The following is a 13,814-nucleotide window of genomic DNA, read 5'->3' as shown; positions in this document are numbered from 1 at the left end:
GGAACATTTTCTCTCCACAACAGAAATCCCGTGCCCGTCCAGCAGCCACTCCTCCGTCTCCCCTCCCCCCACCCCGCCCCCAACAACCACTAAGCTCCTTGTGCTGTCTCTATAGACGTGTCTATTGTGGACCTCTCATACAAATGGAATCGTACAATATGTGGCCTTGTGTGTCTAGCTTCTTTCATTCGGCCTCATGTTTTCAAGGTCCATCCGTGATGTAGCAGGTGTCACTCCTTCCCTCCTATTGATGGTGGGATACTATTACACTGTATGGAGAGACCTCGCTCTATTTATTCATTCATTTGGGTCATTTCCATCCGCGGGGCCTCTTTTGAAGAGGGCTGCTAGGAACTTCGCGTCCACGTTTTTGTGCAGACGTACCTTTCCGATTCCCTTGGATGCGCCCCTCAGCATGAAATTGCCAGTTGTATGGCAACTCTCTGTTTGACTTTTGAGGACCTGTGACTCTTTCACTCCAGCTACACCAGTAACATTTGCACAAGCCCAATTTTGCCACATCTTTGCCGGCATTTGTTATTTTCCTTTTTTACCCCCCTTAAATTATAGACATCCTGTGGGTGTCAAGAGGTACCTCGTTGTGGTTTTCCTTTGTGTGTCCCTCAAGGCTAACGACATCGAGCATCATTTTTGGGGTGCTTATTGGCCTGTGTGTTTTTTGTAAATGTCCATCACTCCTGACAATAATTACCCCGGGATTAAACCAATACACAAGAGTAGACTTGGTATTGGATAAATTGGATAAATTCCAGGGTGAAGATCACCCAGACAAAGGGGCCAGAATTTCTCATTGCACATTTTAATTTTTTTTTTCACTGCCCCTTTTTAAACCACTGCAAGCTACATGCCTGTGGAGTTTTACTCTCCTGACCTCTCGAGCACTGGTTATTGGCACAGCATGTTAAATGTTTTTGGTAACTGTACATAAAATTGTTTTATATTTTTATATTACATCCACTTAATAGAAATATATAAATTAAATTTATATCTTATATTTCCCCTTTTTTAGTTACCTGTGTGCTCTGCACGTTTATCAATATTTTCTTATCAAGTCACAGGGACACTTTCATAACATAACTGCATCAATCATATATTTTGTCCTCAGTCTTGTTTCTCTTTATAATTTGATTGGAGTGTGGTTTAGTGCTTTTCTCTTTGTGTTAAGCATTTTTGATTATCTGTGCAGTTAACCTTTGTTTTCTATTTTCTGATTCTTTCTATCACATCCAAATTTAAAAAGTCTTTCCCCAGGGGCAGAACATTGTTTTAAGTTGAGTCTTCTGAGGAAAATGTTCCAGCTCCTAAGAAATCGCAAAACCCCTCAGCCAGGTAAGATGACATTGGTGTCCTCCTGTCCCCAAGGTCCTTCCAGGGAAAGGGGATCCTTTAGCATTACCTTTAAGAGCATGAGCTCCAGAGTCAGACAGCTGGCTGTGAATCCTGCCTCTGTTATGTGGGCACCTTACATGATTTTCCGTACCTCAACTTCCTTATCTGGAAAATGGGGGTAGTCATGGCACCTGCTTCATAGGGTTGTTGAAAAGATTAACTGGTATGCTGAGTTCATCGAAGGAAAGCTTGGATCTGACTGGGGTCTCAGATCTCCCATGGTCAGTGCAGTAGAAGGACAACAGAGGTATTCTTTCTGGTCCCGCCCAAAGAGAGGGCTGCCAACAGGCCCAAGCCTGTTTCAGTGGGGAGGACGGCCCACTGGGCTTCTCCACCAGCCTTTCCCTCGCCTGCCTTCTGTTTGGTTTGATATGAGGTTGACAGACCACCTGGCCCACTAAACTGGGATAGGAAACTTGTCCCCATCTGCCACTTACCTGTCCAGAGCCCAGCTGCCATCTTTGTTTTTATATCCAGAGTGGGGGCAGCTACAGATGAGAACAGCCTTGCTTGTTAGGTCAGTGGGTCACGGCTCCAGGGCTCCTGCCCTGTCCTCTCCCTCCCCTTACCCCACCTCTCATCCGCCATCCCCCTCTCCGGGTGGCTCAGACCCCGGAATTTTAATTGGCCTGAAACCTTGTTAATAAGAGTAGCTGGAGAGAGGCCTGAGGGGGATTCAAATGCCTGTGACTTTCAGGTGGGGGACTCAGTTCCCCAGGAAGCCAGTCAGTGGGGGATGGTGACCTGGACTCAGGCTGGCAAAACATGGGGTGGGGGAGGGGTACTGCTGAGTCCCGGAGTCTCTGCAATGGAAAACAATGATCCCCATGTTCCTTCAACCCGGACAGAGTTGAAGTTCCTCAGCTTAAAATTCCTAGCCACCCCCCCCAACACCCACAAACAACCTGAGGTAGAGTGGCTAATAAAAACAGCAGGCCTTGCCTTCGCTTTGCAAACAGCTCTCACATTCCCTGTGTGAGTCACGGCCCTTGTGAGCCAAGGGAGGTGAGCATTGCTGCCCCTGTCTTACAGAAGAGGTGACCGAGCCCCCCCAAAAAGTTAATATTTAGGTCCGGGTGCTATCAAGCCTGGACTCAGTCCACGGGCTCTAACTCCTAGCCTAAAGCAATGGTTCTCACTCTTTAGTACATCAGAACCCCCAGAATCCCAGGGGGCCACCCCGCCCTGAGTTTCCAACTTAGTGGGTCCAACCTGGGGCCAAGAGATCCCTTTCCTTTCTTTTTTTTTTTTCTATCTTTATGGAGATGTAATTGACAAATAACAAGTTGTGTATATTTCCGGTGTTCGGCTTGATGCTCTGATATACATATACATGGAGAAAGAATCACTGCTGTCATCGAAGAGAAATGGAATCAGTGTCTCGAAGAGAATTCGCTTTTCTAAGAGGCTTCCAGGTGACACCGCTGTCATGGGGCCAGGGTTCACACTTGGAGAACCGTTGGCCTAAAAACTCGTGTCACTGCCTCATAGCTTCTCATTGTGTTAATAGGAAATGCTCCCAGCAGCTGCGGATGGACAGATTCAGGCATTCTCCAAAGAATCCCTTCCCGCAGCACATCAAAGCACAAGGCAGGAGCAGCAGCCTCCAACAGCAGGGGGTTCTCACATCAGGGAAGGAGCTTGAAAGTAGAGGCTGGGGCAGTCGGGGCTGGGGACCTGAGCACAGGGGGTTAATTCTCAGTTCCTGCCGGGGAGTCCACGTGACTGGGAAGGAAGCAGGTGGAATGATTGCTTTATATACAGAACCATCAAGGTCTTGGCTGTGTAAAACCCAATCATTACTTCCAGGTAGTAATGCGTTTTAGGCAATGTCTTCTGCTTATGCTCAGCAATGCATGAGTCTCGGAGCAGTGGCCAGAGAAATGGCGAGTTGTCGGATATCGAGCGAGTGATAATGGAATCCAGGAGGTGGAAATTACAAGTCGAAAAGTAAAATCGATGCCCTGCCTGTGAAATGACGGAATGCCTGGTGAGGAACCTTATAGAGATGTCCCCCACCCTCTCCTGCCCCCTCGCTCAGCACCGACCTCTAAGAAGCTTGCCAGTTCAGAAGTTCCTTGAGGGCAGGGACCACATTTTAATCATGGGGAATCATATCACGTCAGGGCAGAAACAAGGTCTCAGACAGCTCCCAGCCCTGAAAGGGCAAATCGGTTTCATTTTGGGGCCGAGTCGGATCTTTTAGGGACAGCTGCCTGAAGTCTCTTGGCTCCAGGGGGAGCCATTCTTACCACGGGGATTAAGGAGGGGGGGGACACTACATGACATGCAACAGCACTTTGCTCAGCCTACCCAATCCAATCTAGTCCTACCTGCCCCGCTGATAGATGGGGAAAGAAGAACAGCCCCCCGCTCCCCTCCCCCGGTCCCCAAGTACAGCCCAGCATGCCCCTGTCCCCTAGCAGTCCCTGCCTACCAGGTCAAGGGGCTTGAGCAGAGGATTCAAGGGTCCATCGACTGGGATGGGAGAAAAAAAGAACATCTTTGGTTTTAGTAAGCTCTAACTGAAATCGAGCCCTTCCTTCCATCCTGAACGGAGGCAGCAACTCACACGAAACCAGCAGCTCCATGACCATCACTTGGAGAGACCAAAGTGATCTCCATGGCACATCAGAGTCCCCGTGGGTATCTCTCCAGATCACTCATGTGCCTCACCGGGACCAAATGATAGCATTTATTAGACCGGCCTCTAAATCTTGTTGTCGAATGCATCTATAAAGAAGCACAGACAATACTGCATCACGAAGTTGTTTTAAAGTATTTGGGGACCTGCGTCTCAATAGGATTGGTTCCTCCAGAATCCTAACTGATGCAGTTGAACACATTATTCCAAGAAGGAGTCTATGGGCTCTACCAGATACTGGGGGTGAGTGCATGATCAAAAAAAAAAAAAAAAAAGTTTAAAAGCCCCTGCCAGCATTTGCTGATGTCAAGTCCCGCACGCCTGGGCCCCTCCCAGCCTTGACATTGGTCGGAGGAGCGGATGTGGGCAACGCGGGCCGTCTTAGGTGCCTTGTATTCTTTGCTGTGACTTGGCAGCAACTGGAAGCTGAGACGGTGTGAATTGGCTGCTCTCCACTCTGGGGAGACAGCTGACCTCGGGGGCTCGCTGGCCCCAGATGCCCAGACGGTGACAGCTCTGGCCCTGTGCCAGGGCCTCCCTGGCTTGGCCTTCCACACCGTGGTCAGTCTGGGTCACAGACAAGGCAGCTTGATATTGGGTGCCGGCCTTCTTCTTTCTCCTGCAGCAACCCTTCCCTTCTACGGTGATGTCCCTTGGCAGCCCGAAGGGCAGGCTTCATGGCTAGCTTACGGCTGGGTCTGGATACCTGTTTTCTCAGCCTTGGGGGTAGGGGAGCAAGACAGCCTGGTGGGGATCACAGGCCACATCACTGTTTCCCTTTCATCTTCAACATGCAGCTATCCTCCTTCCTTCAAACATGCAGATGCTAAATTCACAGCAATTAGCCCTGGAAAGCACCTCCAGAAAAATCGTCTGTTCCACACATCCTGCCTCCCTTCGCTTTACAAACCGCGACACAGGCTAGGAAAATCAGCATGACCCGCCCGTGTGTCCCAGACCTGGAACCGCCTGGTGCAGTCCTTTCTCCACCCCTGCACAGCCTCATAAATAATGTAAGATTTTGGCCCCATCGCCGTCTGTCTTAGGTCAGTGAAAAAACTGCAAATCCGTTTTCACTCAAAATCACTATTTGGTTAAGTGGCGGGGGGTGGGGGATTTCCGGTCTTGGTGTCTTCCTTGTAACTGGCACAGCTGCAGGGTCTGTGCAAAATTCTTGTTGGTTTTTCTCTTCATAGACCCCCTGGAGGAATTCTAGAAGTGTGCATGAGAGGGAAGACCTCGTGTCTTCCATCAGTGGCAGACGTGATGCCTCCAAGATGTTTCCGGTTTGGAGGCTGCTCCAAGGATATAAGGTCCTTCAGTTGCTCAAGACCAGGCGAGCGGCTGTAACAAACATTCCACCAATCTCCATGGCCAACCAAAAGGGAGGCCAGGCTTATTTCTCCCTCAGCTCATGTTCTAGTCAAGCGTTCCAGGGTCGGTGCTGCCCACGGGGATTCAGGACCCAAGCTTCATCCACCTTGCGGAAAACCATAGAATCAACTTCAATATATGTGCTGTGGACTCAAGAAGACGAGCACATGGAAGTGGTGGGGATGGGGTGCTATCATTGCCACAGTCATTAATGCCATGCTATTATTTTAGTAAAAGTTCTTTTGGTTGCGTGTGACAAACCAGCTGAGCAGGGCTGAGAAAAATGTTGAATGAAGATGAACCAAAAGGTTGCTGGATACTTCAGAGAATCTAAAGGAAAGTTGGGATGGAATGGAAGAGATTCAGGAAGGAGTAAATGAATCAGCGAAGATCATCTATGGCACCTTAATGGGAAGTGATCAGTAACATTCCCATTCTATGGGACCCTTTTTCTTTGAGTCAGTCATTCAACAAATACGATTCAGTGTCTACTGGATGCCAGACCTAGCTTAACTGCCATGGGCACGCAGATCTATCCCTGGTCTCATGGAGTTGACATTGTGTTCAATTCTCTCCGCAAACTATTTTCTCTCTTCTTTGTACCCATCTTCCCAAGGACCACTGTGGTCCTTGCATGGGGTATAATGGTACTGACACTGACAGCTCTCCTCGTGCAGGACTCCGGAAGGGCCATCTTGGCCTGTGGCTCTCCCAACTTCTATTTCTTTTTTTTTTTTAATTTTTTATTTTTTATAAACATGTATTTTTATCCCCAGGAGTACAGGTCTGTGAATCAGCATGGGGAGGGTATTTGCTTTGGTGAGTGCTGATCCAACTTCTATTTCTGTCCCTTTCCCCAGCTAGTGCCCCCCATATTCTACCTATGAGATATTTGGACAACCGGTTTGTGCCATCTCTTGAGAGGGCGGCACACTCACATGAGGGCCTCCTATTTATCATGCAGACCAGTGATCCTAATCCAAATTTCCCCAAAAGGAAAAAAGCCTAAGACAAAGATTCAGGTGTCAGTGGTTTATTTGGGAAGTGAGCCCAGGAAGCGTCAGCAGGGAAATGAGGGAGGGAGAAGGAAATATAATAAAGGGGGGGTTCATGAGCGGGTTCATGTGCTGGTTTCCACTGTGGGCAACTGGGGCTTAATACTGGTGAGGACCTCTGAGAGACCATGAGGAACAGGCCTCTGAATTGGCCTACCAAGGAGCAAGAGGAAGCTCAGTCTTCTTCTATCAACTCATTGATGGTCATTGGTTGAAGGGATTAACTCCCCAATGCAGGCAGCCAATCAGAACGCTCTCAAGTGGAAAGACCTGGGAAACTATGGGCCAGGCACTGGCCATCACCATCCCACCCGGAATCAGAGCTCAAAGCCCAGCTCTTCAAAGTGGGGTCCAGGACCCTCCACTTTGGAATCATTGGTACAACTTGTTCTGCTTTCCCCCAGCTCCAGGCCTTTGACTTGTGAGTAACAGGAAGGGCTGGAAGGGGCACTTTCTACACACTCTACCAAAAATCGTGACATACTACTCAAGAAAATCATTCTGACTCCTCACCAGGGCCCAAGACCCTACAAGTCTGGCCCTGCCTACCCATCAGGCCCCACTTCTTCTTCCCTCCACACTTGGAGCCCTCTGTTTTAGCCATACTGGCCCCTTGGCTGAACCTCCTAACCCCATCTCCAGGCTCTTGCACTTGCTTTTCCCACCATCTGACTACTCCTTTGTCCCCCATTTGCCTCACCTTGTTTGGGGTCTTGACTCCAAAACCCTTCCTTGGCCACTTTGTCTAAAATAGCTTCCCACACCCTCTCCTTACTTGATTTGATGGCTCTCTGTCTAAGTTACATGTAACAGTCCTTCATTTATTTGTTTGTTGCTTAGCCTGTCACTCAGATGAAAGCATCCTGAGAACAGAGACCTTCACAGCTTTGCCTCTCAACCCCCATGCCTGAACATAATAGGTGCTCAGGAAATACTGGTTAGATGAACAGACCTGGGCACTTCCACCCGCTTTGTGGTGCAATTTTAGGAGTAGTTACCTCTTCATACAAAGCAGAGGAAATTGGAAGTGGGGCTGGTAGAATTTGGGGGGTAGTTCTTCCAAGGCAGTAGGCTCAGACTCTGAAAAGGAAAGCTCTTAAAACTGTTTTCTACTCCCCCCACCACAGCATACCCTGTCAACATCCCATGAACCCCTCACCTATCCAACCACAAACCTCTGAGACTCTCAGGCCAGGCTCCCTAAGAAAATCAGAAATTCGGAACCTTGAGTTGGGGAGGAGGGAGATAATCTCTGTGCTCTCAGTCCAAAGCACACACAATTAGAAATCCATAAATTAGAAGGAGTCCATTCTGGGTGCCTGGGTGGCTCAGTCAGCTGGGCATCTGCCTTTGGCTCAGGTCGTGATCACAGGAGATGCAGGGATCAAGCTGTGGATCAGGCTCCCTGCTTGGTGGAGTGTCTGCTTCTCCCCCTTCACTTATCCCTGTTCGTGGTGTCTCTTTTTCTCTAATAAATGAATAAAATCTTAAAAAAAAAAAAGGCATTCATTCTAACCCCACCTGGACCCCTGTCTCCTGCTCTGAGGAATGGATGTAATACTTTACTGAGAGCATGGTTGTGAGCAGCAAAGAAGCTAATCACAATTACATATAAACCAAACACTCAGCATGATACCCAGGGCATGGTAGCACCCAATAATGCTAGCCTAGTATTCTTTTTCCACCTAGCAGGATGCCTGTGGCACAGTGCTTGACACAAGGGATGCCCTGGGGACAGAAAGGTGATCTTGACATCTTGACGTGGTCCCTGAGCTCTGCGAGATTTGGAAGAACCCAACAGTAATGACATCATTGCCACCTACAGCCATAGAGCTGGGGAGACCCGGAAGAGGAGGAATCCAAGGAGATGAACAAGAGTTGGTTGTGCTACTGCTCCATCTTGTTCGCCTTGCACTTCCCAATGGCTGGGCTTGGAAAGGCTCTATCACAATCGTTGTCACCCAGCCAGGCCCTTGTCCTCGACCCTCCTTCCATGTCCTTCACCGATTCTCCAATCAGGAACCCAAAGAAAAGGAAAGAAAATTCTCACCACCTCCACTATTTCCATCTCCAGCCTCACTCTCATGTACTTAGTTATTTCTGTGAATTGTACTTTCTGACCTTGACCCCTTGACTCCAGATGTGAGGCCCCGATGCAGGCCAACTTGCTTGTATTTCTTTTTGCCCCTCTTCTGGAGGCTGCCACTTCAGTCATGGCGGTCAGGCTAATAGTGGGGTTTGGCAAGATCTCACAGGGGAAAGATGATGAGATTTCACTTGCTTCTTGTGTTTCAAGCTCCTCTCTGATCTGGGCAGGTGGGGAGGGGGGGAAGAGGCAGCCCACGTGGGCAACTTGGGAAACAAGCCTAGATAAGAACTCCTTGACAGGCCCAGCTAGCAGGGCCCTCATTCACACCGCTTCAAAGACAAACACTTTGCGTTTGTCGATTTGTTTTAGGCCTTGCCGAATCTGCAACTCTGTGGCCTTGACTCTAAAAATAAATCTCTTGCAATAATGACAGGGCTGTTGCAAAGAGGAAGGCGTGTAAGGAAGGAGAGCCAGGGAGAGGAGAGGGCAGGCGGGAGAGAAACCGAATACCCAAACAGGAAGGAGGGATGTGGGGAGATGGCCCCGGCTCCTTTCTCCCAACCTGGGGCTGGGCCCAAGCTCATTCGAACCCGACCTTGTAAGAGGAAGCCGTCCTACCTAGCCATGGTGACCCAACTGCTGTGGTCCCCACCCTCACACCGAGTGTCAGCTTCACCTGTGAACCCAGCCCCACAGAATCTGAATCTGGGTTTGCACCTGGGGTTTCACCGAAGGTGACACAGAGGAGCCAGACCCTGGACTCCTTCCCTTCCAACAAACCAGAAGTGAGCCCCTCCCCCCAACCAAGGGGCTTCCTTCCAGGAACTTTCCTCTGGAAAGAGGAACCTAGTAGCACCCGGCCAGGTTCCTCGTGGACCCAGCCCATTTTATTAGAATGTCGCCCTTCTTCACGGGCCCCCAATATAATTAGGAATCTCATCCATCTGTCCTGTGATTATTCAGCATTCACCCGGACGCAGGACCCGGGATTGAACTCATGACAGGCCTAGTCCCTCCCAGGGGTCTTTCTGGATTTTGTCATTTGAATCCCTTCCCTCTCAATCTCTTGCTTTTTTTCGCCCTTGCTGGCTCCTGACCTGAAATGTTTCCCTGTCCCCTCATCTGTATGAAACTCTATTTCATGGCCTTGGTGCAAGATTTTGCTACACACTGACACCCCCCCCCCCTTCATTCTCCCCTCCCTTTAAGGCTCACAGACATATTTCAACCCTCCTTACTGTTCTCATCAGTTCTCCAAAGAGACCGTTCTCTCTTCCTTTCTGCCTTGGCGGTCATAAACTCAGTTATTTAGTGTAGACTCTGATTCTCCTTCCTCCCGTCCAGGCTGGGCAGGTGAACAGTCAGGCCATTGTTTAGATGCTGAGCAGGTGACAAACAGTTATGGTTGCTCTTTGCTGGAATTCTAAATAGTGGCTGTCACTCTTCATTGACTATAAAATGTACAAATGTGAATGATAAGAAAGAACATAACTGTGCCCCATCTTATCAAATTTATTTTAGCTGTGCTTTAAAATCAATTTAATTTGTAAATTATTCATGGCATGTAGCAACTATTACAGACTTGCGCTACCAAAACCTAGGCTTTAAAGATTGTACTAACTTTTTCGAGACGTTTTGTGGACGCTTTTTATCAATTTTTATTACGGATGTAATGCGTATCTCTTTTGGAAAATGTGGATACTACAGATAAGCAAAAATAATTATTTTATTATTATCACCTCTAATCCTATGACCAAGAAGTAATCACTGTTAACATTTCAGTATATATCCTTTCAGGGTCTTTTCATTCTACTCACATACACACACACACACACACACACACACACACACACACACACTATGCGTAAATCTCTCTCTTTTTTTTAAGGTCATTGTATATATACTAGCTTGTCTCCAAAGATGGCCGCCATCAATTCCTTCCCCTCTGTTCTGGAGCCTCTGTGTTTTGGAGCCAGTTCATACCAACATCCCAGAGCCAGCCGTGCACTTCTCTTTCCAATTCTTCATTCAGCAGCATCATGTTAATAGCTTAAAATCAGCCATGATGGTAAATGCTACCAATCAGGGCTTTTTTTTTTTAAGACATCCAATTTTTAAATATTTACCAGCATACCATTGTGCATGTATACACCCAGGGCCAACTTCATGGGCTTGCAATTTGAGCAGACGTACAGGGCCCTATGATCAGAATGGCCTCATTTTTGGCTTAAGGCTCTGCTATCATCACCTTGAAATTCTTAGGAATTTGATGTTTGAACTTAAACTTTGTAACTGAAGTCTGATAGGACAATGGAGCGGGTGCAAGACTAGAGGAGATACATAGGATATGGGTGTCTACCATTTCTTGTTTCCCCATTAGCAGTGGTGTTCGTGATGCCCCATGAGCACAGAGTTCTGGTAAACCTACAATGCATGGAACTCAGCAAGACCTGAAGCAAATAAAAGGTAAGCATGTGGCATCTACAACAAAGGGAGCTGGTGCCCTGTGAGGCTCTGCTTTCCATTTGAAACAGTTCTTGCTCCAAATGCAGGAAGAAAGCAATGATGTTGGAAGAAACACAAACAACCAAGGAAGCCTATCATATTCTTTCTTGTGTTACCTCCCCATACTAGCCAACCACTTATACTGAAAATGGGGACATAGGAGGAATGGGAAAGATAGGGCATTCATAATTCCTTTCCTTTTTGGGCCTTCCTTACTCGTCGGTAAGCAGAAGTTTGGCAGAATGTGCACACATCAAGAAGTCAAATTAAACAGTGGAGTTAGTTTTGTACAGCATTTCCACAGTTGGATGGTAAGACCAAAGTATGTATGTATGCATGAGCTATAAAACATGAATTGTGTAATTTCAGTGAGTCTGCATAAGAGTTAAGGGCCCCTGGGGCGCCTGGGTGGCTCAGCCAGAGTATCCAACTCTTGATTTCGGCTCAGGTCATGATCTCAGGATCCTGGGATTGAGCCCCATGTCAGGCTCAGAGCTCAGCAGGGAGTTTGCTTGTCCCTGTGACCCTCCCCACACTCATGCTCATCCTCTCTCTCTCTCTCTCTCATAAATAAATAGAATCTTTTTTTGAAAAAAAAAAAAAAAGGTTAAGTGTCCCTGCATTTGCATTTAAAACTGACTTCACGCAATATATAGATGAATGGTAAATTCATGTTAATAATTTAAATTTTTAATTTTCTTTACTTAGAACCACATTGAATAGCAAACCAAAAAACACTATGACAAGTCAAGAGAGAGACCGTGAAAGAAAGGGGGAAAGCTTTATATTTTAGCATTTTCAATGACACTTTTTTTCCTGGTTTTTTTGAGCAAGGGTTCCTGCATTTTCATCCTCCACCGCGTCCCACAAATTGTGGAGCCAGTCCTGTGCATGCCACTCCTCGCTGGGTCCTGCGGGGGGTGGAGTCTATTTCCACCTCTCAAATCTAATCTGGCCTGTGGCTGCTTTGATCAGTAAAACTCTAGAAGTGAGCCCAGAGCTACAGTGAAAGAAGTCCAGACTATTCTGTCTCTCTAGACCATGTGCAGGAGCACTGGGGTGGCAGACACAGGGGTGAAGAAGCCACCTTGAAGGTCTGGCCCAGTCGAGCCTTCAGATAACTCCAGCATCCATTGCCCATCTAACTGCAACCGCACAAGAGACCCCAGGCAAACTCCCAAGCTGAACTTTGTCAACCCACAGAACCATGAGTGGTAATAAGGATGATAAGCTGTTGTTTGATGCCGCCAAGCTTTGGGGTGTTTTGTTCAGTAGCCAGAAACAACTACAACAGTATCCTTCCCCTTTTATAACCTGTGTTTTTAGATTTTAAGGAGAAAATTCTAGATTGATTTCTTCCAGGAATCAGAATTCCAAGTAGCAAATATTCGGGTGAGATGCAAGTCGCTGTGGGGCACAAGAGTAGATCTCAAAATGCCTGAGAGTCACATGGCAAGGTGGGGGACATAATGGAGACATAGTAAAAATACAGTTCTTCTGACTCCAGCCCCCCAGATTTGAATCCAGTAAATCTGGGGTGTGGCCAAGGCATCTGTACTTTGCTAAGCCCCCACATGATTCACAGCAGACTTTCAGTGTACCTCAGAATGCAGCGTCATGGGGTATGACTCTGTAGTGGTAACAGACTCTTGTTTTCAGAGTCAGAAGATTCCCATAGCTATCCCAGCCCTGAATTGTAGAACTCAATGATGGCCCTGGAGGGTTAACTAGAATAAGGATAGACTTGCCCATCACAGAGCTTCCTTCATTATACATTTCAAAAACAACAGAGAGAACATATAAACTATTCTTCTTACATGTTAAGCACAACTTTCAAGAAAGGCATCCAACACTTATTGATTCCTCATAGGACCATGCATGGGAGTTGAGAGAGAGAAAATGCCCATCTTTTGTCTGCCCAATATTCTTCCTTTTGTCATCATTCCCAAAAGATACATGGGTGACCCCAAAATACCATTCAATGTCAGGTCCCCAGAGGGAATTAAAAACCATAAGAATTGCGGCGCCTGGGTGGCTCAGAGGGTTAAAGCCTCCGCCTTCAGCTCAGGTCATGATTCCAGGGTCCTGGGATCGAACCCCACATCGGGCTCTCTGCTCAGCAGGGAGTTTGCTTCTCCCTCTATCTCTCTGCCTGCCTCTCTGCCTACTGTGATCTCTGCCTGTCAAATAAATAAATAAAATCTTTTTTAAAAATTTAAAAAATAAAAAACCGTAAGAATATTTTAGGTAGCCCTACCAAAAGAAAAATGATATTACTAAAATTCAAATTTCAGTCAGTTTATAACATGTATCTGTATTCCCAGCTCCTCCCATGGTGCTTGCCTCAATGTGGGTTTTCATTTAAGTTATCAATAAATTCAAAGCATCAAACAAAGCTATGAGCTTGGTGTCATACAGACATCACTGGATGTGATCAGCTCTCCATGGACCTAATCTGCTCCTTGTAGGAAATATCTTCAAATATATGAGAGTATTGTGGTGAAATAAATTCACTCAGAGGTTCCCAGGAATATCTGAATCCCTGGGAAGCTGTTTCAATCTGGAAGCTCTCTAGGAGACTTTAATGGAATCAGGTTTGTTGCATGTCCCCCAGCTACCAATGGTGAGGGATGGAAGGTGCTCCCTGGTTCTTGGGGCATGACCACAAAGAATGAGTGTAACCACAGACCTGGACCAAATGGGCATCTGAGTGGTCAGCAGAGAGGAGAGCTTATGA

At 47.2% G+C, this 13,814-nt stretch overlaps 1 long non-coding RNA gene across 1 annotated transcript in view; it reads right to left on the bottom strand.

The window, feature by feature from the left end:
- Positions 1 to 2,645: 2,645 nt before the first annotated feature.
- The window catches only part of LOC309856540, a 60,190-nt gene continuing 49,021 nt past the window's right edge, over positions 2,646 to 13,814 (bottom strand). Inside the window, exon 4 of the long non-coding RNA XR_014307266.1 lies at positions 2,646 to 5,758. This is a non-coding gene — a long non-coding RNA (uncharacterized lncRNA). The remainder of the gene's footprint in view (positions 5,759 to 13,814) is intronic.

Source organism: Mustela nivalis (genome assembly GCF_964662115.1).
Source record: "Mustela nivalis genome assembly, chromosome: X".
NCBI classification, from domain to species: domain Eukaryota; kingdom Metazoa; phylum Chordata; class Mammalia; order Carnivora; family Mustelidae; genus Mustela; species Mustela nivalis.
Note: the sequence above shows the minus strand (reverse complement) of the source record. Positions and strands in the feature narration are given on the sequence as shown.